The sequence below is a fragment of the Hippocampus zosterae genome, chromosome 11 (genome assembly GCF_025434085.1).
Source record: "Hippocampus zosterae strain Florida chromosome 11, ASM2543408v3, whole genome shotgun sequence".
NCBI lineage: Eukaryota > Metazoa > Chordata > Actinopteri > Syngnathiformes > Syngnathidae > Hippocampus > Hippocampus zosterae.
The window spans coordinates 6,027,519-6,055,370 of NC_067461.1; the positions used below are offsets into that span (position 1 = coordinate 6,027,519).

A 27,852-nucleotide genomic window follows, 5' to 3' on the forward strand; every position below is an offset into this window, starting at 1 on the left:
AAATAATAATTAAGCCGCGAGTACATCGAATAAAAGCCACAGCAATTCAGTCTCCCTCACTCCTTAACGTGTCTATGAGTTGACTTTGGGGTTATTTTCCCTTCCCGCGTCTTTGGTTGTGATTCATATCGTCGCCACATGTTGGGGGAATCCAACGGAGTCTGTGACAGCGCATTAATGAGGTTGTTGATTTCAAACGGAGTTTCACTTCCTCCATTTCTTGCCCCCCCCCCCCACCCCTGCCCTCTCCTCAAAAAGCACCAACGCTAGCCCAGTGCACCCGATCGGGCTTCATTCTGATCTAAAGGCTTTCTAGAATGTGGAATACTGTTGTGCGAAGTGGAAAAATATATATTTTAAAGAATTTTGCCCTCCTGCCAAATTGCATTCTGACAAACCATTATTCAGTATCCAACTGTTTTTTTTTTCATTCATTTGTTAGTGTCCCTTTTTTTGTCAGTGACTCAGAATTGGTTTCTGAGCAGCTTCGGTTGTGCTTTTTGTGGTTCACATGTTGTCATGAGCTGCTTGAATCATTTTATTCATGGTAAATATATATACAGTATATTTTTAAATGTTCAAATTGCAGTGGTGAATCAAAGTTTTAGGGGAATAAAATTGACAAAGGGTAAAAAAAAACATTGGAGGATTTGGTTTTAGTCTACATAGATACATTTACTTTATTGGTGCTGTCACATAATTACAACATACTATTTTATTTTGCCAAAAACATGACAACATTATATTGTTTGAGGATGAGAGTATTTTTCTTTTTTTTTTTTTTTTTTTTACAACAAAGCACTTTATGTCCATCCATGCTAGTACAATTCTTTTTTTTTTTGCTGCATGTATAAATTCTTTGCAAATTTACTTGGTTAAATATGACTTCCATTCCTAATTAAAGATTCCAAATAAAATATGACTTTATTCTCATAACAGCAAACCTTTTTTTCTTGAAGAAATTACAATTTGCCATTTTGACGTGACTCCACCCCTCTCCCCCTCGAAAAATAGGCAACTTTTTCATTTCAATGGCATTGAGGACCATTCTCCCGTTATTTATTATTATTTTTTAATTGGATAAACATTGTACAATATTAGAGAATCAGACACTATCCTTATTTTATCTTGAAGAAAAAATGTTTTCAAATACTCATACATATATAGACATGACTTTAAGCACATTTTAAAGGAAGCTTGTAAGAAATTCAGTTAATCCTTACCGAACAATGAGTAAAGCACGCGTTTCGTAAAAGCTGTCCAACATCAGCATTTTTCCTAAAATGTAACGGTTCCCAAAAATTTTTAGTGTTTTTTTTTCCACCCCTAGTAGGCTGTGCTCTAAACAACAAACAAGTCTTGCCTCCAACACTTAAAGTCAACGTCATTATTCTTAAAATCTAAGATAAACAATCCAAATTAGCCAAAGTAGCTTAGCTCCACGTGCTAGTCAAGATAAGTAATTTACAATGCAATGAAAAAAAAAAGGACAATGAACAATAACGAAAAGGAATAAATTGTGATGATTGAGCACAAGGTCGAGTTGCTTTTTTTTTTTTACTGCGTGTGTGCCTGTTGGCAGAGTTGTTACGTGGAAGAGGTGCGGGGGGAGTGGATTAATGTGGTTTTGTGCGATGTGGTATTTACATCAAGCCTCATTAGCGATTTACTGCTCGCTCGCTGTGGCGCGTTCGTGAGGTCAGCGCGGTGGAAAAGAGGCGCTCACGCAGTGCCGTCAACCACCCGGTGACAGACCAAACAAATAAAAGCTGGCCAAAGGGCTCGTATAACGACTATGTTGTTGTTTGATGGGCAAAAAATAATTTAGCGGTACCTCGTTTTTGCTCATTTAACATTTTTCACTTGATATATATCTCCGGGAGTGTTTTAAAGAAGTTTGAAGATTTAGAATTACTGTAACATCGACACTAATTTCCGTTAGTCTGTCTATAAAGTTTTGCAAAATATGTGAGCGATAATCGAGGGAACTTTTGTGAAATCACATGATTAAACGGCTTTGTTTGAAGAGTTTGGTGGTAACAAAGCCCCAGATGATTTTGGTGGCTGCAGTGTGTTAGCCAAAAACACAAAATCTCCCATTTGAAAGTTTGACAAAACGAAAACGTTTTTTTCCTCGCAGGATGCTGTGAATCAAATTGAAATCAATCAGAAAAACCTGTAGATAATGAGGTTTTGCAATTCGGGCATCGCAGGGATACGTTCTAGGCCCACTTGCAATATGTGAAAATTCATAGATATCGAAAGACCACAAACAAAAACACTTTTAAACACATCCTGAATCTTTTTGAGCATAAAAAACAACCTTTACCTTAAACTGTGCTAGCTTAATGCTATCCCGAAATGGGAAATACCATAGGGAGGCTCACGAATGGCATTGTTGTCATGGTGTCAACATTTTAAGCAACGGATATTTGAACATAAAAAGTAGAGCAACATACCTGTATGCAGACAGATCATATAACGATACTCACAGGCATATAGTCTTTATCCTCTGCAAAGAAAGAATATTATTACTGAAAAATCACAGAGAATTTGGATTTATGTACAGTATATTTGTATGTCTTTATGTATATGTTGCCTCGAGGTGACCAAGGCGCACACAAGCAAAAGGAATACCACGACGTCCGTTGAAATGAAGCAATAACGTTATTATGTCATTACTGTGTGTTCCGTATGACGTTAGAGGAGGTCCATTGCATGAGACAAAGCATCTCGACACCCTCGGGTCCAGTCCTCCTTGATGGAGGCCCAGAACCAAATCAAGGAAAATCAAGGCCGGCGTCTCCCAAAAACCATCAGTAGCAGCACGCTGCGCTTTCAGCTCCTGTGGCCAGCGTTTGTGCAAACAGCAGAAAGTTGCGGCGTGTGAAGGGTAATGGGACATCCAGCGCCAGGGGACAGCAGGCGGCAGAGTCACACGCCAGTGCCGAAAGAAAGATGAAGTAATCTCGGGGAAACAAGTAGACACACTCCACTTCGAATTTTGCCCCAAACAAGATTAAAGTGACATTATTCTATGAGACCGTGGCAAGAGTATTAATCTTACACATCACAGAGGCGGAAGGCCAGACAAACAACGGGCCGGCTGCCAGAGAAGGAACGGTCGCAACATTTTTTATTTTGTCACCGTTGGAGTTAACAAGTGGCCGTGGGAGTGCAATCATCTCCCGGTGGGAAAGCTTGAAGGAAAAAAAAAAAGGCCATTACACGAGGCCGCTTTTGAACACTTGCCGTTTGAAGAAAATGAAAGTATTAAGAGTGCTGAACTGTGTTGTTTACTACAACATTAGGTACACTGGCACGATCATGCAGCGATTCACCAACCTGACTGAAGTGAATTCTTACACATGAGTATTTATTCTACACGACTTATCTTTTTAGTACTTTTGCCACCTTGGTTTAGTGTTATTTTTTTCCAACCGCACATTACATGCCGTGCGTTGTCACCATATCGGTGTTTAGATGCTTGTCGGACAAGGCGGCGTGGGGTCTCTCTGACTCACCAGCACCACCGGGGAGGGTGGTGGTGGTGGTAGTGGGGTGGGGATGGTGGGGGGTATCTTAACACAATGTAAAGGCTTCAACTGAGCAGCACCCAAACTGTTTTCTCCCCACAAAGAGATTGGCTCCACCAAAATGTCATAAGCCTTTAATGAGATAGCTGATCTGTACCAGAGAAGAAAAGAGCGGGAATGAAAAGCTTCCCCTGTCCAGACAGTGGCTATGTGAGCCAATGACAAAAAAAAAAAAAAAAGATGAAGAAGAAGGGGAGGCGGGGGTTGTTGCCAACATGACAATGCTGCTCAATTAATTGGTGAAAAAGTGAAAATCCAATTAACGTGTATCACGCTGGCAGTTTTTGCATGATGATGGCTCATTAGGAGACCAAGCTGAGGCTGCAGGAGTCAAAGGAAAAAAAGAGGCTTAAACCCCACTCATTAAAGTCCCTTCTCAGTGGGACCGCCTCATTTATGCAACAGGTTGGAGACAAAACCCCAATGTCACGCTTGTTTCCAAATCATGAATGACCACTAAATGGCGTGGGTGGAGTTGCTTTTGCCTTATTTATTCATTTATTGTTTTTATTTTGAGGCGATATTGTTGAATTTATTTTTTGAGCCAATGCTATTGAATCGTATCATGCAGTGGTTCTCAAAGTGCGGTAGGAGTCCCACTAGTGGTTTGTGGGCTCCCTCTCGGATGGGCCAATGGCGACACCCATATTTTCTAATACAAAAAAAAAAAAAAAATTATATATATATATATATATGTATATATATATACTGTATATATATTGCGCGTCGTCCCGCACGCGGTCTGTCCTTCCGTCTGTCCCTTTTCAAAACGTACCTACTTCACCGCGCCGCTGCGCGCCGCCACTGCGTCGCCACTGCGCCGCTCAGGCAGTGGTTCAATACGATCGCGCGGGCATCTTAGCGAAAAAATGTTGTCTACCCACAAGCATTGCAATAAAATTGTTAGTTATTTTGTAGAACTAAACATCTCTTTATTTTCGCGATAAGCAATGAAGATGAACAAAAAGTTGAACCAAGCAACAACACTTTTGTGGGCCGAAGGCCCACCTTATCAGCCTTCCGCAGGAACTAGCTGATGAGCCGCCCTATATATACAATATATATTGTATATTGAAAATATACAATATATATATTGTATATTTTTTTTCATTGCCATATTTGAGTGCTTACTCTATCTGGACTTCCCCACAATGACACAATGTCGTCGCTAAGGCTATACACTTCATTGAGAGTTTGCTAATATTTAAACAGGCAAAGGAAAAGAAATGTAATGCAGCTTGAAGCTGGCCTCTCACAACATAAAAAAACACATAATTAGCTAATTGAAAAAAAAATTTCCACTTGACCCATGTATTTTGAAGTCACGTTGTGTGTCCCCATTAAAAGTAAGCTTCTGCAGCTACTAAAACAGCCGATATTATTTCCTTTGTTGTTGCAATTTGAGGGTGCGCTAGTAATGCTAGCTAATAACACATTGATTCTCTCCTCTTTCATCTCAAACTGCTTCAAACAACAAAGCGTGTGATGGAAAAGTGGTTAGGACTGCACGACTGTCCATGTTTTATGTTATGTGTTGTGTTTATTATTTTACTTTATTAACTGTTTTGTTAAGCGCTTTGTTACAGCTGCCGCTGTTGTGAAAGCGCTATATAAATCAGCATGTATTGTATTGTATTGTATTGTATTTGAGAGCCTCACGGCAAGTTGGGCTTTTTGTAACGATGAGCTGAACCGCTGAGTGCAGTCATTCCTGTAACATGAGGTCATGATAAAGTAACGTGCTAGATGCGTGGCGTGGATGTTTTATGATCTTCTCGATTTGAAGTGCTTTGCCACCACTTTGTGGCATCCATATGCAACTACAAACACCTTTTTTAGGGGATGCGGGCGACACATATTAGCAATTCTTTTTGCTTTTGGCGAAAGGGGCTGCTCCATTTTGCCCAAGAATAGCGGTCCGAAAAATAATGACTGAAAAAGCTCCGTCATGGGGTATTTGTACTTGGTGACTTTTCAACACTGCCAAACAAGCGAGCAATTTTGGCGCAGATTGGATATGATGACGCACACCGCATGTCGTTTTCTGCTTGTGCCGTTCGACTCAGCATGACTTAGATTTGTTCTTGATTTTACTGCTTGGTACTTTCTACCGCCTTTATTACCGATTCGTCTTACTGTTTATTGTGCATGTTAAATCGCTCCATGTACAGCACTTTGTATGCAGCGATGGCTGTTTGAAAGTGCTCTAAAAATACTGTTGACTTGACTTGACTTGAAAGCCCCGAAAGATCACACTTTCAGGGAGTACCAAAGACCGATGGTGCTTTTTCGTTAACCGTTAACCCAAAGCGCCCATTCAGAGGTCAGATTCAAGATGCGTTGTTTTGCTTGGCCCGTTTAAATATTAGCAAACTCTTAATGAAGTGTACAGGCGGATGCCTCGGCGATGACAATGACGGATTGTCGCTGCGGGGGGAGGGAATACGTTCATCCAAATACGCGCCCCATTATGTTTTAGCATTAGCAGATTTTTTTTGTAAGGCAAAGTCAATGGCAAACTCACTTGATTCATAATCTCACTGTATTATCAATAAAAATCAAAAATAATGAAATAATCATAAATAAGAAGGTGGATTGTAAAATGAACTTCAAGCTGTCTTTTTCCGTAAGCGTAAATAGCAGGATTAAAGTGGATATCACATTCACGAGGCCGAGCTGCAATACTTCTGGTCTTTGTTCTTTTTTTTTTTTTTTCAAATTTACAGTTCAACGCCATATTTTCATCATTTGAACAGAAAAAAATAGTTTCAAAGTGTACAAAAAAAACCTAATGATCAAAAAGTGAGACTACGTACCGAGAACCCACAATGGAAGGGGCGGGGTTATTGTATCACTAATCAAGACAACAAGCATTTAAAATGTTCATTCTTTAAATTAACTAACATTTGCCAAGACATGTACAACATATATGCATTAAACTTTTATTCATTCATTCATTCATCTTCAGAGCCGCTTGATCCTCACTAGGGTCGCGGGGGGTGCTGGAGCCTATCCCAGCTGTCTCCGGGGCAGTAGGCGGGGGACACCCTGAATCGGTTGCCAGCCAATCGCAGGGCACACAGAGACGAACAACCATTCGCACTCACACTCACACCTAGGGACAATTTAGAGTGTTCAATCAGCCTGCCACGCATGTCTTTGGAATGTGGGAGGAAACCGGAGCACCCGAAGAAAACCCACGCAGGCCCGGGGAGAACATGCAAACTCCACACAGGGAGGCCGGAGCTGGAATCGAACCCGGTACCTCTGCACTGTGAAGCCGACGTGCTAACCACTGGACTACCGGGCCACCGCATTAAACTTTTATTTTATTTTTATTTTTTTAACAAAAGCCCTTATTTAGTTATATTCATATCTCTTTTCATTTTGTTTCTGTCCTTTTTTTTGTTTTTTTTTTTGTCAAAACAACTTCAGGTCAAGATGGCGTGACGCTTCGCCCGGCGCACGTGCATTGATGCATCGTTTATTTACCCAAACAGCTGTTAAGTTGTAATTGTGAGTGCAAACATTGCACGTGTAATTTGTCACAAAAAGAATGGAAGACGTTCCATCATTACCGAGAAGAAGAAACGCACCTCTGATTAATGACCGAGCTGGAAATGAGCAATTCTGTCAATGACACGGAATCACTCGCGAGAAATCATTTCTTTCTAAAATTGAACGTAATGAATTTTTTTTTTTTTCTCCAAGCGATGCATTATTTTGTGTGCGAAATCGTAACTTTGTGCACAGGTGGCATTCGCACGACAATTATTTTCATATGATAGCTGACTAAACGGTCCCGATTGCGCCATGCGAGGCACTCGCTCACGCTGAAGTGTACCAAAACAAATAGTGACGGCTCTCCGGGGCTCATGAGAAGACACTTCATCAGCGACTTTTTTTTTTTTTTTTTTTTACAGGGCTGCGGCTGAAAAATAAAACATTGCCTTGAGTCAATACGCCTCCGTCAAGGGAAGAGTGAAGGCTGGAGGTCACGCCGCGTGGGAGCCGATTGCTTAACGGGGGCCGATCGTCTTCATTCATTGATTGCGAGTTCAATGGGATGCGCGGTTTAAAACCGGCGAGGCCAGTCGTGCGGAACGTCAAAATGACAATTTTTAGAGGTAACTGGTCATCAAATTTCATTTACTTGTCCAAATCCAAGTATTTTTAACCCCGGGTGTAAATATGATTCAATTCAAGTTTAAAAACTCCCACCCTCACCACCCCCATGTCTATGATTGGTGTTTTAAATCATTAATAAAAGACATTTTTGCTCAAATTCATTCTTCTGCTGTGTGTTCTTTGAGTCATTTTAGGATGCTACTTTTTCATTCATTCATCATCCGAGCCGCTTGATCCTCACGAGGGTCGCGGGGGGTGCTGGAGCCTATCCCAGCTCTCTTCGGGCAGTAGGCGGGGGACACCCTGAACCGGTTGCCAGCCAATCGCAGGGCACACAGAAACGAACAACCACTCGCACTCACACTCACACCTAGGGACAATTTAGAGCGTCCAATCAGCCTGCCATGCATGTTTTTGGAATGTGGGAGGAAACCGGAGCACCCGGAGAAAACCCACGCAGGCCCGGGGAGAACATGCAAACTCCACACAGGGAGGCCGGAGCTGGAATCGAACCCGGTACCTCTGCACTGTGAAGCCGACGTGCTAACCACTGGACTACCGGGCCGCCCAGGATGCTACTTTTGATTTCTATATTCTCTTTGCCTGGCGGCCATAAAAGAAAAAAAAAATCGAAATCTGAATGCATGAAATATGGTTTGGCGTCGGCAGATTTTCTCTCCTTTCCTCCACTTTTCATCCACAAAAACGCCCCCCGTCGCTTCTGTAAACAGACACATTGGAGGTTTCCATTCTGGCCGCCGCACCTTTGTCAAGACAGTCTTTGAAGCGAGCACGGAGAAAACAGGGGGGGTTCACTACGGCGAAAGAATGCGAGAGGAAATAATGAAGGGCGACCCACAAGGGGGAGCGGAAAGGCCGCGGCCGCCCGCTCCTAATTAATAAGAGAGACACTCCCAAATTCTCCCATTCACAAGCTCACAATGGCCATCTCCAGCGAGCAGAACCTGGAATGGAGAGGGGGGGGGGGGCATCATTTGTCAACTCAAGTCCTTATTTCACTTCGAGGTACTTGATTGTATTATTCAGCTTCACGAAAATGTGTTCTCAATTTCAACTTCTTGTTCGCTACGCTTCGGTTTAAAAAAGTGACCAATGTCAAGAGCATCCCGCCCGCATGAGGTTGCGGGGAGGGAGGGCGGGGGGGCAACAAGGTGGCGGCCGACGGGTCGGGGGGGGGGGGGGCTTATTTTGCCACAAGTTAAGAGGCGAGGGGGGGGGGGGGCGGGGAGGAGAAGTGTGAGCCCAGCTGCCACTGATGATCCCCTCCCGTTAGTCGCTTTAGTCATGACCTTCGAACCGCGGCGCTGCCCCACACAACTAATCTGTTAATTAACCGGCCCTGCAAAAACTTTGCAAAATTCATTGTGGACATGACGTGCGTGTGTGTGTGTGTGTGTGTGTGTGTGTGTGTGTGTGCGTGTGTGTGCGTGTGTGTGTGTGCACGTGTGTGTGCTTAAGGGGAAGTGAAAGGGGATAGTCGATGTTCATGACTTGAACCACAAAATCCCCCAAGGACTCGACTATCAGTACGCACTCTTTCAATGTAGATCACTTTTAATTCGTTTTGACCTTTTGGAATTCAATTCGTTATTATTCATGTTTGGAGTGAGTTTTTGTTGTTGTTGTTTTGTTTTAATTTTAATTAGTTCAAGTATTGTGTAATACAGTCAAGGAAAAGTTCTATGGCTTTTCAGTAATACCAAAATAAATTCATAGTGGCTGTAAAATTGCATCAAAAATGTCATTCCTGATATTGTCCCAGCACAGGACGTGACCGCAGAAGCCCCTACGTCAAAGAGTCAGATGTGCAACACAATGAGTCACAGACCGCTCCAACAACAAAGCAGGGACGCTTTCAAACGAGCGTTTAAGGTTTTAAAAAAAAAAAAAAAAAAAAAAAAAACGGTCCAGATTTTTGGCAGCCGTCCCAAAATTCAGTTGAAAATTTCTACTGGATGGATGTCGACTGGTTCGCGCATCCGCCTCACAGTGCAAGGGTGGGTTTTCTCCGGGTACTCCGGTTTCCTCCCACATTCCAAAAAACATGTGTGGCAGGGTGAATGGAATACTTTAAGGTTGCTTGTTTGTCTATGTGCGCCCTGGGATTGGCGGGCAACCATTTCAGGGTGTGTCCCCCCACAATAGGCTCCAGCACACCCGCAGCATGCTTACAACCCTCGTGAGTATAATAGTTGAGAAAAGGAAAGTTGCGAGGGAAAAAAAAAATGCTTTCCCTATTTAGTGACGCACAAGTTTGTCACGAAGCCTTAGCTTGATTCCCGCTAACAACCACTGCACCCCCCCCCACACCCCCCTCTAACCCGACCAACCTTCTTGTTGTCTACTTGGAGTCTTCGGGGGGTCAGATGAACCATTTGGGTTCGAGTGAGGTCTTTTCTTCCGACCCCTTTCCAAGCTGGTTTAAGGCTTGTAATTATCTTTTGCTGGGGGAGGCTGTAAATTGGATTAAAGTGGAGGGTCACGCCTGAGTGACTCACCCCCTCTGCCCCCCCACCCCCATCCACCCCCGGTGCCCCCACCTCCTCCCGCACCCGGCCCCTGCCAACCTCCGCACCGTCAACCCCCCCCCCCCACCCTCCCCGTACCCCACACCACTTGGTGGGCCACACGCTGATAAAGTGCGGAAAACCGGATTTGGATTCAGCCTCGGCATTCATGCCTCCCTGCCGGAAAAAATGGAATTTTCCGACAGAAGGGGCCAGTATGCCTGCGCTATCGGGCCATGTGCGGCTTTCATCTGGCCTCACTCTTCCAGAAACGCCATTACCTACGTTATCAGCCGTATGCGACTCAGCCTGGCCTTCTCGCCACACGCACACTAACACACACACTCAGATGTATTCGCACACAATTGCACAACACACACTTGCTTACACCAAAACAGTCATATGCACACACACACACACACACAGATGCACGTATATTTTACTCAGTATCAGATCAGTGATGTCAAATAATACTGGTGGTAAGTGGGAGGCAAAAGAATCATGAATTCTTTATGTGCTTAAAGTGGCTAAAGTTTTTTTCCTTTAATTTCTTTCTTTATTTTTCTAGTACAGTAAAGTACATTAAGTACATTTCAGTTGTGTTGTATTTTTACATTCTGCATTTCATCTTTCAAATGTCAATCTCTGTACTTTTTTTTTAAACTTTAGTGCAATATATTTGAATTAAAAAAAATAAATAAGGCATTTGTTTTGATTTCCCTGGAATATTTTGATATGCAGGGCAGTACATTTGAGTACAGTTCAGTTTTATTTAACAGCAGTAAAATGCATTTTTATTTCATCTGTTTTTTATTTGTTTTCCCGGCACAATTGTTTTTAAATGTGACTTTTGTGGTCTACGTGTTCATTTAAGTAAAATTAGTTTGAATTTTGCGATATTCAAGTGCAATTTTAACATTCAAACGAGTACGTTTTAACAATAATAACCTGGCTTTCACGTCGGCCACGACTTTGCGAGCCAACTCCTTTTTTCGTGGCGCTACTTGCTCTCAAAAAGTTCGACAAGCACTGACATAAATCCCAACCTCTTCACAACCACTGCAAATATTCGCTCCATTTTTTTTTTAACCCTTTCAGGGACAGCGGTCGCTACAGTGGACGGCTTCTCGTGTTATCAGGTTACAGGGTACATGAAAGGGTTAAGGCTCTATTGAACGATCACAAAAATCTATTGTGGCGTAAAAATGTAAATGAGGGTGACACAGTCCGAGCACCAAACATGTAAAACACGCTCAGGTCAAAGGTTAACGTCTCTCACTTTCATAGCACACCCCCTCCAAGTAGTATCGGGCTTTCCTCTTAAGGTAATACCAACATGGGTCGAGTGGTCCTCTATTGCCGCAATAATGACCTGAAATGTGGAAGGCGGTGACAGAGAGTCTATTGAGGTGGGTCTTTGAGTTCCCAATACCCCCCGCCCCCCCAATTCATGTAAAATGTCAATGCATTTTCCAACAGACACTTACGAGGGGCTCAGCGGACCCTCAAGTGTTCAGGAAGAAAATAACCTTTCGCAGAGACGCCAGCCGCCTCTAATGATTTAAGCAAATAGCTTTGACATTTTACAGGACGAGATTCGGGTGGTGGTGGCGGTGTTGGAGGTTGGGGGGTCATCTGTAGACACTCTTGAGTTTACTTATGCCTTCAAGCAAACGGCACCCAAAAAAAAAATAATAATAAATGATGGCGTGAAAGGCCACACAGGGTGAAATGAAGTAACTTGTCTGGCTTCTTTGGGTTTTAGTTACCGGCGTGGAATTTTTTTTTTTCCCTCCTCCCTGAAGAAACTTATCTTTTGATGTTTGGTCGCTTTGTGCCGTGGAGCGAGATGGGAGGGAGTAATTCCTCCGCACAGTGGGGGGCTCAGGGCTGGTACAACGATTGTTTGTCCAAGATACGGGCTGTTTTCATTCCTCCCTGCCCACTAATTCATTTATTATTGCACACAAGAAATGTGTTCGGGAAGGGGGGGGGGGGGGGGGTGCACAGTTTTATTTTCTTTCCTTTTAATTTAAAAAGTGTTGCAATTCTGACATTTTGGGCTTTTTTTCCCCCTGTGGTCATCGTAAAGTTAAGTAATGTAGTGATCGTTTGGGTTTTTGAGAGCACTTGAACAACCACCACAATGGGAACAAAATCCTGTGTCAAAACGAGTGATTCAAATAATGATAAATACAAAATATATATTTAAAAAAATCCAATTATAAAATGTCATTTTGGGTGACATTGCACGTGAACGAGGAATTCAAAAAAACTATGGAATCATGTGGAAGGATATGAAATTGAATTCAATCAAATGATGTGGAATGAAGTCGCATGATATGAAATAATAGTGTAAGATTCGAGTGCTTTGGAATAATAATGAAAGATGTGAAAATGAAAAAGCTGGAATTTTTGGAAAGTAGGAATTTTCAGAAGAGGAAATATAACTTGTCTGAACTGGTTTCAACTAGTGTGCTATAGATCAGGCAGCCAAGCGAGCGAGCGAGAGGTCACAGCGATCCAACGTCTTAGTTTAAATCACCTCTGGAATTATTGCTGGTTGCAAAGTGCATGAATTTGTAAGTCGAGTAACTTGTATCTCAAGGTACAACTGTCTATCGTCTTTGCTATTGCTCCATCCTTCTATTTTCCAATTTGCTTATCCTCACAAGGGTGGCCGGGGTGCTGGAGCCTATCCCAGCCGTCTTCGGGCAGTGGGCGGGGGACACTCTGAACCGATTGCCAGCCAATCGCGGGGCACACAGAGACGAACAACCATCCACGTTCACACTCACACCTAGGGACAATTTAGAGTATTCAACCAGCCCTGCCATTCATGTTTTTGGAATGTGGGAGGGAACCGGAGTACCCGGAGAAAACCCACGCAGGCCCGAGTGGAACATCTAAATTCCACACAGGGAGGCCGGAGCTGGAATCGAACCCGGTACCTCTGTATTGTGCACACCGCAAAAGTCACCCTTAGATTTTCTATTTTAGCAATAGCAAAGATAGCGGCCCAGTTAGCGTGAGTCGTGTGAGCTCAAACGGTGCGTCGCGGGAACTGATCAAATTTCACTTAATTGGTGAGAAAATTATTTATGAATAAAAAATAACGCATCTTTGTCCATCTATCTATGCCAGGGGGTCGGTGACTTTGTCATTTTTGATACAAGGCTAATATTGCCAATATTGATACATACAGCGTGTGTTGCCTTCATTATTCATTCATTCATCTTCCGAGCCGCTTGATCCTCACTAGGGTGGCGGGGGGTGCTGGAGCCTATCCCAGCCGTCTTCGGGCAGTGGGCGGGGGACACTCTGAACCGATTGCCAGCCAATCGCGGGGCACACAGAGACGAACAACCATCCACGTTCACACTCACACCTAGGGAGAATTTAGAGTATTCAACCAGCCCTGCCATTCATGTTTTTGGAATGTGGGAGGGAACCGGAGCACCCGGAGAAAACCCACGCGGGCCCGAGGAGAACATCTAAATTCCACACAGGGAGGCCGGAGCTGGAATTGAACTCTGTATTGTGAGGTCGACGCGCTAACTGGGCCGCTATCTTTGCTATTGCTAAAATAGAAAATCTAAGGGTGACTTTTGCACACCGCAAGGGAGGGTTTGGGTGGGGGGGGGTGCAAATCTAAGGGTGACTTTTGCGGTGTGCAAAAGTCACCCTTAGATTTTCTATTTTACCAATAGCAAAGATAGCGGCCCAGTTAGCGTGAGTCGTGTGAGCTCAAACTGTGCGTCGCGGGAACTGATCAAATTTCACTTAATTGGTGAGAAAATGATTTATGAATAACAAATAATGTATCTTTGTCCATCTGCCAGGGGGTCTGTGATTTTGTCATTTTTGATACAAGGCTAATATTGCTAATATTGATACATACAGCGTGTGTTGCCTTCATTATAAGACTCAATTTTTTGTGGCTCCAGAGATATTTTTTGTTGTTGTTTTTTTTTTTGGTCCGATATGCCTCTTTCAACATTTTGAGTTGCCGATCATCGACCGCTGATCTGTGCCAATAACATATAGTGACCGAAAGAACAAATAAATGACACTCTATTAGATGGCAAAAAATGATTACATTGACATGATGTATCTTCTTTTTGTGCCAATTTTGTTTGGTGGCGTGCCGTGCGATTTTTCGAACTGAAAAAAAAAGGCCTCAGCTCAATGAGAAGCACCGCTTGCTGTACATGTCAGAAAAGGAGGCCTCTGTGTTAACGAGATGCTAGTCGGCACCCCCCCCCCCCCCGCCCTCATCTTTAATTTCCTGCCGTGTCGCGGGAAGACAAAGATCAAACGGAGGACAAAGTGACACTCCTCGGAGGAGAGAGGAGAACAACCTCCCCCTCCTCCAACCCCCCCCCACCCTCCCAGTCACTCCCCAACCAGACTCCATTTCCCTCGACTTCCTCTCCTCCCTTTAAAAGCAAAAAACTTATCAAAGCTATTTGTCTGAACGACAGCCGTTGATCCTGCGTTACTGATTAGCGATGGACCCCGGGAACCATTCGTATACCGGCAACTTGAATTCTGTCATTGACGGATATGCCGTCACTCTCCGCCGTTTAATGTCCCGTGACGGCAACCGCCGACCCGTCATTTGCCGCATAAGCCGCTTTTAATTTGGATTTTGACTTCCTCGGGTGTCTCCTGCTCGCCGTTCGCCCCTCAGAAAAAAAAAAAAAAAACTTTGATGGGCAATCTGCAGCATCCACGTCAATCAAACATCTGTTCGGTATCGGGTCGTCCATGGCTGCACCGGCTGACCTCGGCGTGACCCACGCGATAAGCGGTGAGGCGGGGAAACGGGGGCGAGCCGTTTACGCTTGCTGAAGCCACCTTGGAGAAGGGCGAGCCCATCACACATTAGCGCTGATTGTCCATTTTGGATTCGACGTACTCAATGTTTGATTTTCTCCTTTTTCACTGCGCGCACCGCACACAAGGGGGCGGTGGGCGTGTTGGGGAGGGGGGTATGGAGGGGAGATGGGGGGGGGTGAAGGGGAGGTGAAATTTCTCCCTTCCAAATGGATTGCAATTTCCCCCCATTTAGCACCTGAGGGTAATTAGCTTGAGGAGAGTGCAGAGTGAGAAACACGTTCATGGAACATTAACTCTCGCACATTCTCGAGTTGCAGGGAATTAATAGGAAAGATTAAAGTTTAAAGAGAGCAAATGCCATTAGCTCGCAAAAGCTCCTTCTTGGAGGGGGGGGGGGGGGGGGCTGAATCCCAGCAGCCATAATCCGAGTGGCGCCAAAAAAATAATAAAAAAATGGCGGCCATTTTACTCAACTTCCACGTATGTGTTTGAGATTTGGAGCATAATTAGATTTGTGATTGGATGATCGAGGATGAGGTGACGGAAGCTCCGCCTACAAATGTCATGTTCCTGTTCTTGTGTGTCTCCAGCAGGTGGCAGAGGAGGGCTCTCCCTCCAACGTGCACACCTGCTGCCAACGCGGTCATCAAGTGAAGCCGTGGATTTAAGGACCGCCGGATCGCCGAGTCTCCGTCGGGTTATTGACCTTGTTGCTGCTCTTGCTCAAGCGTTGCTTTCGAGACCTCGCGATCTCGTCATTGTCGTTTTTGCTCGTCTAGTCTCTGGCTTATAAGTATTTATATGCTTTTGTCTTTTGATCATGCGCTCGTTTTTGTTTTGTTTTTTTGTTTTATTTGCTCTGTTGTCCGATTCCAGCTCCGGCCTCCCTGTGTGGAGTTTGCATGTTCTCCCCGGGCCTGCGTGGGTTTTCTCCGGGTGCTCCGGTTTCCTCCCACATTCCAAAAATATGCATGGCAGGCTGATTGAGCACTCTAAATTGTGCCTAGGTCTGAGTGTGAGTGCGAATGGTTGTTCGTCTCTGTGTGCCCTGCGATTGGCTGGCAACCGATTCAGGGTGTCCCCCGCCTGCTGCCCGGAGACAGCTGGGATAGGCTCCAGCACCCCCCGCGACCATAGTGAGGATCAAGCGGTTAGGAAGATGAATGAATGAATGCTCTGTTCTCCTAAAAACCTTGCCTTTGCAAGCGCTTTTTGTAACTTTATTATTTTTCCTGGTTCTTTTTAACCGACAACTTCTGTTTATACGCTGTCGGTGCGCTTTTGTTATGAAATAAATATTTTTTTTGTACAGATTTTGTTTGTGTCTATGTTTGCGGGATCCGATCGCCATTCCGTTCATGCTCCTTCTCACTCCCTTCTGGGTCTTTTTTTTTCTGAAGTAGCCATATGTGTATCTAATCATTTATTTCCCTCATTCATCGAGTTTTCCTTCGCTTCTACTTTTTCACCACTTATTCGCCCATTTAGCCATTCATCCATCAATCTATCTACCTTAAGGGGATAGAGGAGAAGACGGCGATTGGCAATGAATTTTTAGAGGCCATCCCACTCACAGATTCCATCACAGGCTGAAAAATTCGGCGAGGGCAAGGAAAAAAAAAAGAAAAAAAGAAATTGAGACATGGTGGAATTTATTGCCCATAAAATTCCATTCTACTATCTGATTTGAAAAGTCCAGTCCTCCTAGCTTCAGAAAATCTATTTCCCGCACATTTTAATCCCCCCCCGGCGTAGCAGTCCTCATAATTCATTGGAGTGTGTTAGGTTCACTTTTATTAGATCTGAAACAAATTTTGGTGGGGGATCCTATAGGTCATTAAGCATGGAGTAATTTTATCCTTGTTTCCCTAATGATGCCATAATGGCGAGTGAATTTCTTAACTAAAGACCAAAGAACATTGTGAAGGTCAGCTTCATCTGCAGGCTCCTTCAAGCGCTTCTCGCCGAGATTGGAAAGCTCGCACATTTTGGGAGGAGTCATTAATAACCTGAAAGCTGAGAGCCTATTTGCGTTCTCGCTCGCCACCTTTTAATTCGACTCCTTTTCACATCTTTTCTTGGCACTTTCTTGTCCTCACGCGGCGATTGAGTGTGTGCGTGTGTGTGTGTGCGTGTGTGCGTGTGCGGCTGGCAGAAACGGCAGTGCGGTGACATACAGATCCCAGATGTGATGCCGCTATAATTTGAATTTTATGCCTTTGTTATCGCTTTAATCATTTTCTTTATTCGTTTTGTTCCAGCGGTCCGGGAGAGACACCTGATAGGCAAAAGCACCCAGGGAGCCATTTTTATTTGGAATGTGGTGCAAGGCCTAATTAGAATTTGAATTTTGCTGAGCCTTGAAATGGCTGGTACTTTATCCTGATCACTTTAGATATTGTTCCAAGTCAATCATTTGTCATTGCAAAGCATGCCGGGAAAGGGCTCGCCTAATGAATCTGCACGGTTGTTCGCCACTTTTTGCTGCCCTGGCGTTTTTTGTCCACTTAGGCGGCGGGATGCGCCGACGAGGGTGCTTACATGTCCATGTAACGACGCCGCGTCCCTCGGAGCTCTGCCAACATTGTGCTCGTATGGGCTCCCGGCACGTATGGACACCCCGCCCCCCCCTCTCTCCCGCTCCTCCCTCCCGCCTCCTCCCTCTCCTTTTTGAGTGAGCAAAGTCACAAGGAACTTTGGATGCTTGCACAACGGCAACTGATAAAGTTAATAGAGTCAAAGTAGGAGTGAATACATGACACAATTGGAAATTGAATTTCATGGTATGATTCGGGTCAGCCAGAGCAAGCTTTAAACTTAAGAAATGTTGCCTAACATAGCGATAACATTTTAACTCGGAATTGTTGAATTTTTTTTGACATTTTGGTCCAATGTCTGGAGGGACATAGTTAAATTATTCGCAATGAAATCATGTCGGTCCATATTTGAATTTTGAAATTGAAACACCCTTCTTTTAAAATTCAGGTGTGATATCTTAAAATGTTTTCCAAAGCATTAAATTGATATTTAGCTAGTTTAGTGATTTTCTAAATGTGGTACACGTAAGAACCACTGAATTAAAGGTTCCAACTGTGCATCATGTTTCAGTGGCATAAGTGTTTTTTGTTTGTTTGTTTGTTTTTAAGTCCAGTACATTAAATTAGTGAAGTGAAGTCCAGTTGTATTTAACTTAAAAAAAATAAATAAAAACAAAAAATTTAAATTTTAATTAAATAAAGTCATACTTTTATTGAGATCCAATTCTAATTTAGGAATAAAGGAATAATTGTGATCATACTGTGCAAAATGTTATACAGACATATTAATTTTAAAAAACAAAAACAACAAAAAACATTTCGATGAACACTTGGGCCTATCACACATCTGTATTGTAAACGGTGACACTTGGAGAGTATTTTTAGACGTGATACTTGGTGTAAACCGTTTGAGAACCTGATCACTTCCCGTATTTCACCGAATATATTAGAATAAAAGTCTATGACGCATATTGTGAAACTTCTTGGGGAAAACTTCTTTTGTTAAACATACAATTTCTCTGTCCTGCTGACATATATAAAAGTTATTAAAAAAAAATCACCACAGTCTGTTGTTGCGAATGTTCCCAATGCGGGTGTGTATGTGTCTGAGGCTCGGGTAGATGGCGGAGACAACCATCTGTCCTGTACGTGTCGCGATGTGAAGCGGACGTGGTAATGTTGTTTTGTCACAGCCTATCTGGGAAAACGTGTGTCCGACTCGCTGAGCCCCCCGCCCCCTACCCCAACCTCCCCCACCGCTGCCACTTCACCGCCTCCCTCAGATGTATTTTATTACCAGGACTCCTTCCTGTGGAGAGATTGGAGCTGACAGGCATTTAGGTTCAGAAATGTAGCAATAAATAGCATTCTCAGGCTGCTGATGTGCACTTTGCCGCGGCGATCTCACGAGCCAAAGGCTGTAACACAGCACGGCGGGGCTCAGACTTTAATTTAAATTAATTTGTTTGTGAGTTATTGTGGTTCTTTTGGTTTGTGTATCATACTAATGTATAACACATCGATTTGATGATGAAACACAGAAGACAGTGGCAATTAGGATTTTTTTTTGCAGAGGATAAAGAATCTATAACTTCATTGTTATATGCACTTAGTGCTCGGATGTGTTTGCATGAAGACAGTGGGCTTTCTCGAAAAATTATCTAGTTTGGCTATGTGTAATTCTCGTTTTCTCATGCTTTGTTTTACAAAAAATAAAATAAAATTCAACTGGAAATGGCAAAAAAAAAACAGTGTGAGGCAAGCACTTTTTCTTGGAGTGTTCATGAAGATGAATGGAAATGCTGCTTCCTCAAAGAATTTCAACAAACATTTTTGCGATGTGCTATATGGAAATATGAATAGACATACAGTGCATACATCATGATTACTTTTCATTCTTCGCATTGGATAGACACCTGTACTGTCTGACTGCGAATGTTGCTCCAGTTTGTGTTCAAATATAAGTTTAGGTTGGTTTAAATTCAGTCTAAGGTTATAACCGCCGCAAAATTGAAGCTAGATCAGTTAGCCCACATCTTAGCATTATGCTAGCAGACTTTCAGCAAAGTTATCGCGTTTGGGTATATATATGTGAAATTCTCTTAGTTTTAGTTTTGATTGCATCTTCCATTGGAAGTAGCAAAAAAAAAAAAACAGCATGAGGAATTTTTTCACGATGTACTGCTTGTTGTGAAGTTTGAGGTACAGCTGTATTTCTTACTTCTAGCTAATACGCTCATCGTGATTTCAAAGCTACAGTACGTTTGGTTTTTCTGAAAAAGCCCCCCCACTCCCCCTTTAAAGATGTGCATGAGAGGGCTTGCGAAGACTTTTCCCCTTAATTGCCTTTAAATCTAATCGAAAGTGAAGCGAAAAAGTCAGGAAGCCTGGCTGTGAACTCCTTTGAAAATAAAATAAAATTCTTGTGACAAGATGATGGATCACCTGTAAGCCTACCTGACACTGAAATTAGGCTTTTTTAATGACACGCTGCCTCCTCCTAGATGTGAAATTCAAATTGGCTCCCCTGCTCTCCCTTCCCCGTCGTCACCTGTCCCTTTGACTCGCGCGTACGCCAAACGCAGGCACTTTGTCTTTGTCACTGGCAGCAGGACAATGTTTTTCACCGGCAAGCTTTTGTATTAACCAATCTCATATGGAACTGACGACATAGCTCATTGAGCAGCGCGTAGTTGTTACGGGACGCTTTCCCCGCCCCCCTTGCCTTTCTCGCTCTCACGGGGACCAGGTAGATTTCTTAACCCTATCGTTTGAGGCCCACTTTTTGACGGCCGTGACCACAGCGGCCAATTTTCCGCCACAAAAAAGGCAGGAAGTGCTAAAATCATTCATGAATGATGTATTTCGTGTGCAAGTATTAAGTCTTTTGAGAGCTTTTTTTTTTTGCACTGAATGAAGATAATAGGAGGCTAAATTTGCCAGATGACATTCATAATATTTTTAGATTAGTCATTGCTGTTCTCCCATTTTCATCCCATTTTAATTTGACACAAACTAATCATCACATTTATTGTTTGTGATTAAAAAAAAAAGACCAGTTAGAAATCCGATTTCATCCCACATCATTTTAACATGCACTGTCGAACTCAATTTTGGTCACGGGCCACTTTGGAGTTGCCTTTTCCCTCAGAGGGCCGCTTATGAATCTACAAAAATGTTTAATCATCTCATCGCAATGTTACGTGTACAAAACTAATTAATGGAATACTTGTTTTGAAATCATTCCGGTCAGATCAATTATTGTTCAAGTGAGGGTAAACAGGGTAACAAAAAGGATCGCAAAATCTCAACGTGATATATTACTATGAAAATGTGACATTTCAGTACAGATTTTAGCAAGGATCATGCAAGTTGCCACACGTGATTTTGCCTTCGCGGGCCACATAAAACAACATAGTGGGCCGGATCTGGCCCCTGTGCCTTAAGTTTGACACCATTACAATAGAGAGACCCCCAAAAATGTTTTCAACGCTCCAACACGCTTTCAACGAGGGCTAATCTTTCTAACGACATTGTTGTGTGCATTTTTTTAGTTTTTTTTTAATCGCAAAGGCTGCAGTATGGGGAAAATAAATTTTTGGTCGCGAGGCTTTTTTATAATCCACATACAGTATAGTGATGTATCTTTACATGCCGAGCGTTTCAGTACAAAATGGAACAGATACTGTGGAATCCGTAGATCACCTTACCTGACATGGGAGATCCCGCCACCTGTAATCAGGTGTGGCAGCTCTGACGCAGACCCGCATCATCTGCGCTGCATCCTCCTCCTCTCCCTCTTCCTCTCGGTCACATCGAGATGCTCGGTGGTCCCCGGTAATCCATCCTGACGCCTGAAGGAAAGGACCCTGCCGGCTGCGGGACGCGGGGCAGAGGGAGGCAAATGAAAAATCAATGTTACTGTGACACATTAACTTATCCCCCAATTTCATAAGCGGCATTAGGTGTCAGGAAGAATCTGCGGTGTCGGGAGAGGCGCGATTGGCTTTTTCGCAAGCCACTGTCGGCTCGCAGTTTATGCCAGGAAGAGGCTGCAAGAGTTGGTTTAAAGGGCAATAATAGCCCTCAAGGGGTTAGGATCATACATACTTTGTGGTATTTTCGTACAGGGCACTGCAGTCTGCTCGCAAGAAATTTTGTTTTTTTTTTGGCCTCGGTGCGGTGGTTTCAGACAAATCAAATCAGAGGCACAGGATGCGACCACTGGGGGGTATTTTTTTCCCCTCAAATCGCATTTATGATGTAATTGCAGCATTCCTCCATTCATGTAGTCCATAGCCCCCAAATTGTGGGATGCACTTAGTTCAAGTTGGGCATTAAAAAAAAAGTTAAAAATATTTTACAGGTCTTTTCAAGGTCGTCAATGATTTCTTTTAAAATTTCAGATTAAACTGGAAATTAGTAAAATACTCTATTTCTATATCTTGTGTAATAATGCACCAGGTGTATGACTATTCTACAACTCTGAAGAATTTTTGTGGGCCCCCCTCTGTGAAAAATCCTGAAGAAATAAAATGCACGCACTTGCTTATTACCCTATTAGGAATGTTTGACAATGTACAGGTGTCCTCCAAATGTATTCTCAGGCAAGCCATATTACGTTAAATTAATTATGATTCAAGGCGGGCCGGTAGTCCAGTGGTTAGCACGTCGGCTTCACAGTGCAGAGGTACCGGGTTCGATTCCAGCTCCGGCCACCCTGTGTGGAGTTTGCATGTTCTCCCCGGGCCTGCGTGGGTTTTCTCCGGGTGCTCCGGTTTCCTCCCACATTCCAAAAACATGCGTGGCAGGCTGATTGAACACTCCAAATTGTCCCTAGGTGTGAGTGTGGGCGTCGATGGTTGTTCGTCTCTGTGTGCCCTGTGATTGGCTGGCAACTGATTCAGGGTGTCCCCCGCCTACTGCCCGAAGACGGCTGGGATAGGCTCCAGCTCCCCCCGCGACCCTCGTGAGGATCAAGCGGTTTGGAAAAAAATTAATTATGATTCAATTCAAAAATACGCTACCATATAACAAGCCCCTACATTTTCTGAGAGCTCAATATTGACAGAATATGTAATGTATTCGAGTAACCCTAAATTTGACAAAATTGAGAAAAGAAAAACCAAAACCAAAAACCAAAAACTCACACAAATTCACAAATCCTGTCAGAGTAGTCAAGTGAGGGGTGGGGGGGATTAAATTAAAAAAAAAAGAGCCCTCATTGAGAGAGCCTGCCTAATCAGTACCCCCCTCTCAACTGTTAAATATATTTAAAGACTAAATTAACAGCCCATAAAGGGCCTTTGGTACGCTACATTCAAATTAGAGCCGCTTCTTATTTACTGCCACAGAACTGCAAAAGTGACACTTTGCCTGATCGCATTAAGAAAAGCAACGGAGTGACCTTGGCATAATGGAGGTGGATGACATATGAGCGTCTGCGAGCCGCCTCGTCCTCAAAAAACGCACACGTTCACCAGCGTCCTCAGACAACGGGAGGGGAATGTGGAGAAGGGAGAGAGTGGAGAGAGAGAGAAAAAAAAAAGGAATGACGGAAAGCACGTCATTAAATCATCAGCTAATGGTGTTAGCATCACTTGGGCTACGAATGGCGAAGCAAAGCGGCGAGATTTATGGCAAATGACTTCCCGGTGGTTGGAAAACAGAGCAAAAGGAGAACCAGCGGAGGTCCTTTCTTTCGAACAAAAAGAGCCTGCCGGCGGTCGCCGCGGCTCTCGCGGTTGATGCTTTTGAGCGCCGGTTGATTGTTCGCACATTTTAATGCTTTAATTACACCTCAACATCTGTGCGCAGTGATTTAAGTTTATGGATGTGGAAGCTCTTAATTACGAAGCAAAAATCCATAAAGTCATTTCTGATGGCGGATGCAGACAATTAAATTTATTTAAGATTTTCAGCAGAGGCTGTCTGAAAATGACCCTCGATGCCACAAACGCCGCGTGTGATGTGTCCTATAATGGACAATCAGCGCCAATAGACGGCATCAATCATGAGCTATCATCTCAAAAGTGAGGAAGGCGCGTCTGCTGTTCGGCATCCGGCGCGCATTGCAAATGATCTCCGGAAGCAATGGGAACCAAGAGGAGAGCACCCGCAAAACAGTAACGGCGCAAATAGACGTGACCAACCTTGACTCGAATACTCAATCAAGTGAAATTAACCCTTTCATGCACCCTGTAACTCGATAACATGATAAACCGCAAGGACCGCTGTCCCTGAAAGTGTTCATTTACATCAGTTCTGCCCCCCCTCCTCCAACAAACACGTTTTTATTTTATTTCAAAAGTTTCAAAATGAAAAATGTTCATGCCCGATGCTGCCAAAGTACCCCCGAGCTTGCACTGCAAACGTCATGTGACCAAAGACATAATGCGAGCCCGAAGGTACTTTGACATCAGTTTCAGTCCACAGCAGAGGGCGCTAAAGGACCAAATGGCACTTGCTTCAATATTAATCCACAAACAATTTTTTTTTTATCAGAAGAACTTGTTTAAAGTACAGTTGTCATGTGCTCGGAAATCTTACAGCCATATGAAAAGTTCTCATGTTAATATACATTTTTCCAAATGAAAAAAAACGAATTACAATTTTTGTTTTGTTCTTCATTGTTCATTACCGAGACATCGGATTCTGACTTGGTATCGGCAGATAATAACATTTCCTGATGTTGTAGCATGCTATTTCGCTAATGTTGGAAAGCTGCAGGTGCAAGATAAATTCATAATAAGACAAGAAAAGCTTTATTTTAGCTACGCCGATAAATATAAATATAAAATATTTTTTTTAAAAATGAATGGATGCTCTTTCGTTCAAAGGGTTATTTCCACCTGCACCATTAACCAGGAAGTCAAAGTCGTGGCTCAAACTCTTGCCAACCAACCATGTATGACCTCGGAACTGATTAGCATAGCACAGACAGAGCTAATATTTTGGCTCGGACTCGTCCTAATGATGCGGAATGATACCCTGTCTATCGTTGGAAACCTCACCCCTAAAAAAGGCGGAGGTAAATTTCATCCCCGCATGACCTTCCATTCAAGGGTTATTTCTTAAAGTCGGAACTACCAAAATCAGGGAGTTCAATCCATCCGTCCCAAACTTTCCAAAGTCGAACCAGAACAAATCAGACACTTCCTATGTGGATGCTACCATTTGGAAAAGTTTATTCCAATCAGCGAGAGCATTAAAACCCATATAGATAAACAGATCACATATGCGCGTTCGCCCCCCCCCCTCCCCCAATCAAGCGCAAACTATTTGAAAAGGCCATTTAGTGCGCAAAATGTGCCAGTTTTCTTCACTAGTGCGACGCTCAACAGCCTTTCCCTCGGCAAAGACAAGGACAGTGGAGTGTGACAAGCATTAAGGCGCCATGTGCGCCGTACATACACACTTACCGGCTTAATGTGCGGGTGTCCATCAAGATGACTTCTACTTGAGGACTGCAGACGACGAGGCGGCTTCGTCTAAAATGAAAGACCAGCAACGGGCGTAAGAAGAAGGAAAGAAAAAAAAAGCCCTGCAGGATATTTGTCAAATGAGATCCATTTGTTGTCGAGTGGTCACTGACAAGCTTCCGTGTCAGCGACACTGATGTGCCTCCTCAGTCAAGTTGGCCTCACATTGCTTGGCAAATTGACTCATAAGTGCAGTTTGCTCAACAAAGTGCTGCACTTTTTTTTTTTTTTTACCCGTTACAATGTTTTCAGTCCTTCTTTCCAGAATGCTGTTTAAAAAAAAAGGGAATTAACTGCCTTGAGGGTGTTATTTTATAGATATATTTTTTAAACTGCAATGTAGCGGCCATTATTGATGACATCATTATTATGTGTAAGACCCCGGAGTGAATAATCAGCCATGATCTGTCATTTATCCTGTTATTGGCACTGCTAGTTGTAAAGGTTAGGTAATTTATTCTAATGTTAAATGTGTCAGCCGAGATTGCCGACATGGTCCGCGTTTAAAAGGCGCGATTGTTCCTTTTCGCCGAACCCCCCCCCCCCCAACCTCCCCTCCTGGAAAAGTGCTTGTCATGAATAATCCACAAAGCCTTTATTTAATAGTCTTCTCTGCTTTCCAGCCATTTGCGTGCAAATCGGGAACTCATTGTTGCAATATTTGGACGGAAAAGTGAAAGCCGGGAAGCCATTTTATATTGTTAGGTGTTGCGGACACCAGGATGAATAAAAATCGGAATTCTTGGTCCTTGTATATAATTTTTTTTGTGTGTGTGACTATTCCCAACTATGAAAAATAGGCCGCCAGTCAAGAAGCAACACGGTACAGGCCTCACATACAAAGACATTTCTGTTACAGCATATTCCCCAAAGATGAATAGCTGTTTGGTGGTATGCTCGTGCAGAACAATGAGAAGGATTTCAGGAAAATGGGCTTTGGGGTGGCATTGTGCGCATACATTGTTGAGGGGGGGTGTTGGCTGGAGGGAGGGGGCAGGGGAATGAGTGGTGGTGAAGGGGGGGGGGGGCTTCAGCACGCTTGAGCGCATTTAAATTTACACAAACTCTCCAGGAATGACAGTGATAAATGTTACACTCTATTCTACAATATGTTTAATGCATAGGTCTGAGGAGTGAAGTTTTCTCCCCCTTTTTTTTTGCGACGAGGCCGCCGCTGTACTTACCACTATATGTTACATCGCATTCCCTTCCATTAAAATGCCAAGTGGCAACAGTGGAGACAGCAGGGAGGATATGACACGGAATTTGTTTACCTGTCACCTCCTGCCATCCTTCATTTTTTTTTTTAAAACCTTCCCCCCTTTGTCATGTTGGGTATAGTGCTGAAGGTTGTTGGCTTGTAAAACATGTGAGGGGGGGGGGGGAGATTCACGGGGATTGAGACACAACTTGGTCCCTCAAGCAATATCTTTGGAGTATTTTCTAGGGGAGGTGTGCAAGAAATTCTAGAACGTAATCAGTTCTTGTTTAAGGCTTTGGGTGATTTAAGCACTACTCTGAGTGAAATGTAAATAGAACAAAATACTTTGAACAAATTGATAAGGACATACTGAGCATCTCTCTCATTTTTCTATTCTGATTGTACAGATTTTAAAAGAGGTTAAATATACAGCTATTCCTCAAATACTCAAGATTCATATTAAAAGGGGGACTGTTCAGTTTTCAAACTGTTCTCAAGATTTGACTGTAGCCTCATTTCAACTCCTCTCTATCCCCCTTCGTGAGTCTCTGACCTGAGCTGCGCCCTTCAATAGCATGAACGTGCACAGCAAACAGGCCATCCTTAGCCGTCGCTGTGGCTACATTGCTAGCATGATTTATTGTCTTGCTAATCTCGTTTCGTTTCGAAAGCTGTCCAATTATTGTTTTTCTTTTAATTTATAGTTATAAGTTATAAATAAGATCATACTCGCACAGAAAAGTGTTTTGAAGTAATGATTGACAGAAAATTTGAGGCCTTTTATAATATTCCACTGTTAGCTTAACACGAGGGTGACCAATATGTTGACCGCGGATTGGTCTCAAATTCGATCACGAGGGATGTAGCGCATAGATAGGTGCCAATAGTATACTTGAAAAAGTGAGCTTTACATAAATTTAAAGGATACAGAATGGGTAAAAGTAATTTACATTTTTTTATTTTATAATATGGTCGCGCTAGCTCATATTTTCGCCAACTACAGATGGGCCGAGAATATATCGCCCATGGTTCACTGTACAACTATTTTATTTCAGAGGCCTATTTGTCAAATTCCAAACACTGACACACTTTGGGGGTGTTCACCTTCGGAGATGCCGCTGCAGCAGGTTGTTCTGCAACAACTGCCCCCCCCCTCCCCCCCCGTCGGCTCCTTTTAGGCCTCTGTGATACTCTGTAATCCACATCTCACTTTATCGCTCAGGCAAAATCATCTGTGACCACATGACCACACTCAAACGGACCACCGCTGGTGACGGATGCGTAAAACTTGCTTGACTTCCCTTCCCTTGCTTTAACACACACAGAAAAAGAGAACGCCACCGGTGTGGATTATAGCGAGTGCACGTCAGAGTCGTAGGAGGAGGGCGCACAAGTGAGTGTGTACAGGTGCAACACTGTAAGCGCAGATAAGATACAGTGTGCAGGCTTGATCTCTCTTCAGGATAAGTGTTTTGATTCCCAATACGCCTGCAGAGACGCGGTAACACCCCAGTGGGTGTGGGCAAAATACTCTATAGA

The 27,852-nt window shown here is 43.4% G+C and overlaps 2 long non-coding RNA genes across 3 annotated transcripts; one reads left to right on the forward strand and one right to left on the reverse strand.

Annotated features, from left to right (window-relative positions):
* Positions 1-827: 827 nt before the first annotated feature.
* Positions 828-25,123, reverse strand: LOC127610285 (uncharacterized). 2 transcript variants are annotated; one of them, XR_007964802.1, is made up of 3 exons: positions 25,053-25,123; positions 21,342-21,507; positions 828-2,512 (listed from the first exon to the last, which is right to left on the reverse strand). It is a non-coding gene; the product is annotated as an uncharacterized LOC127610285 (long non-coding RNA). The 2 variants fall into 2 exon arrangements; XR_007964801.1 differs by lacking the exon at positions 828-2,512 and having other exon boundaries at positions 20,495-21,507.
* LOC127610287 (uncharacterized) lies at positions 4,885-5,482 on the forward strand. Its single transcript, XR_007964804.1, has 2 exons — positions 4,885-5,002; positions 5,216-5,482. It is a non-coding gene; the product is annotated as an uncharacterized LOC127610287 (long non-coding RNA).
* Positions 25,124-27,852: the final 2,729 nt, after the last annotated feature.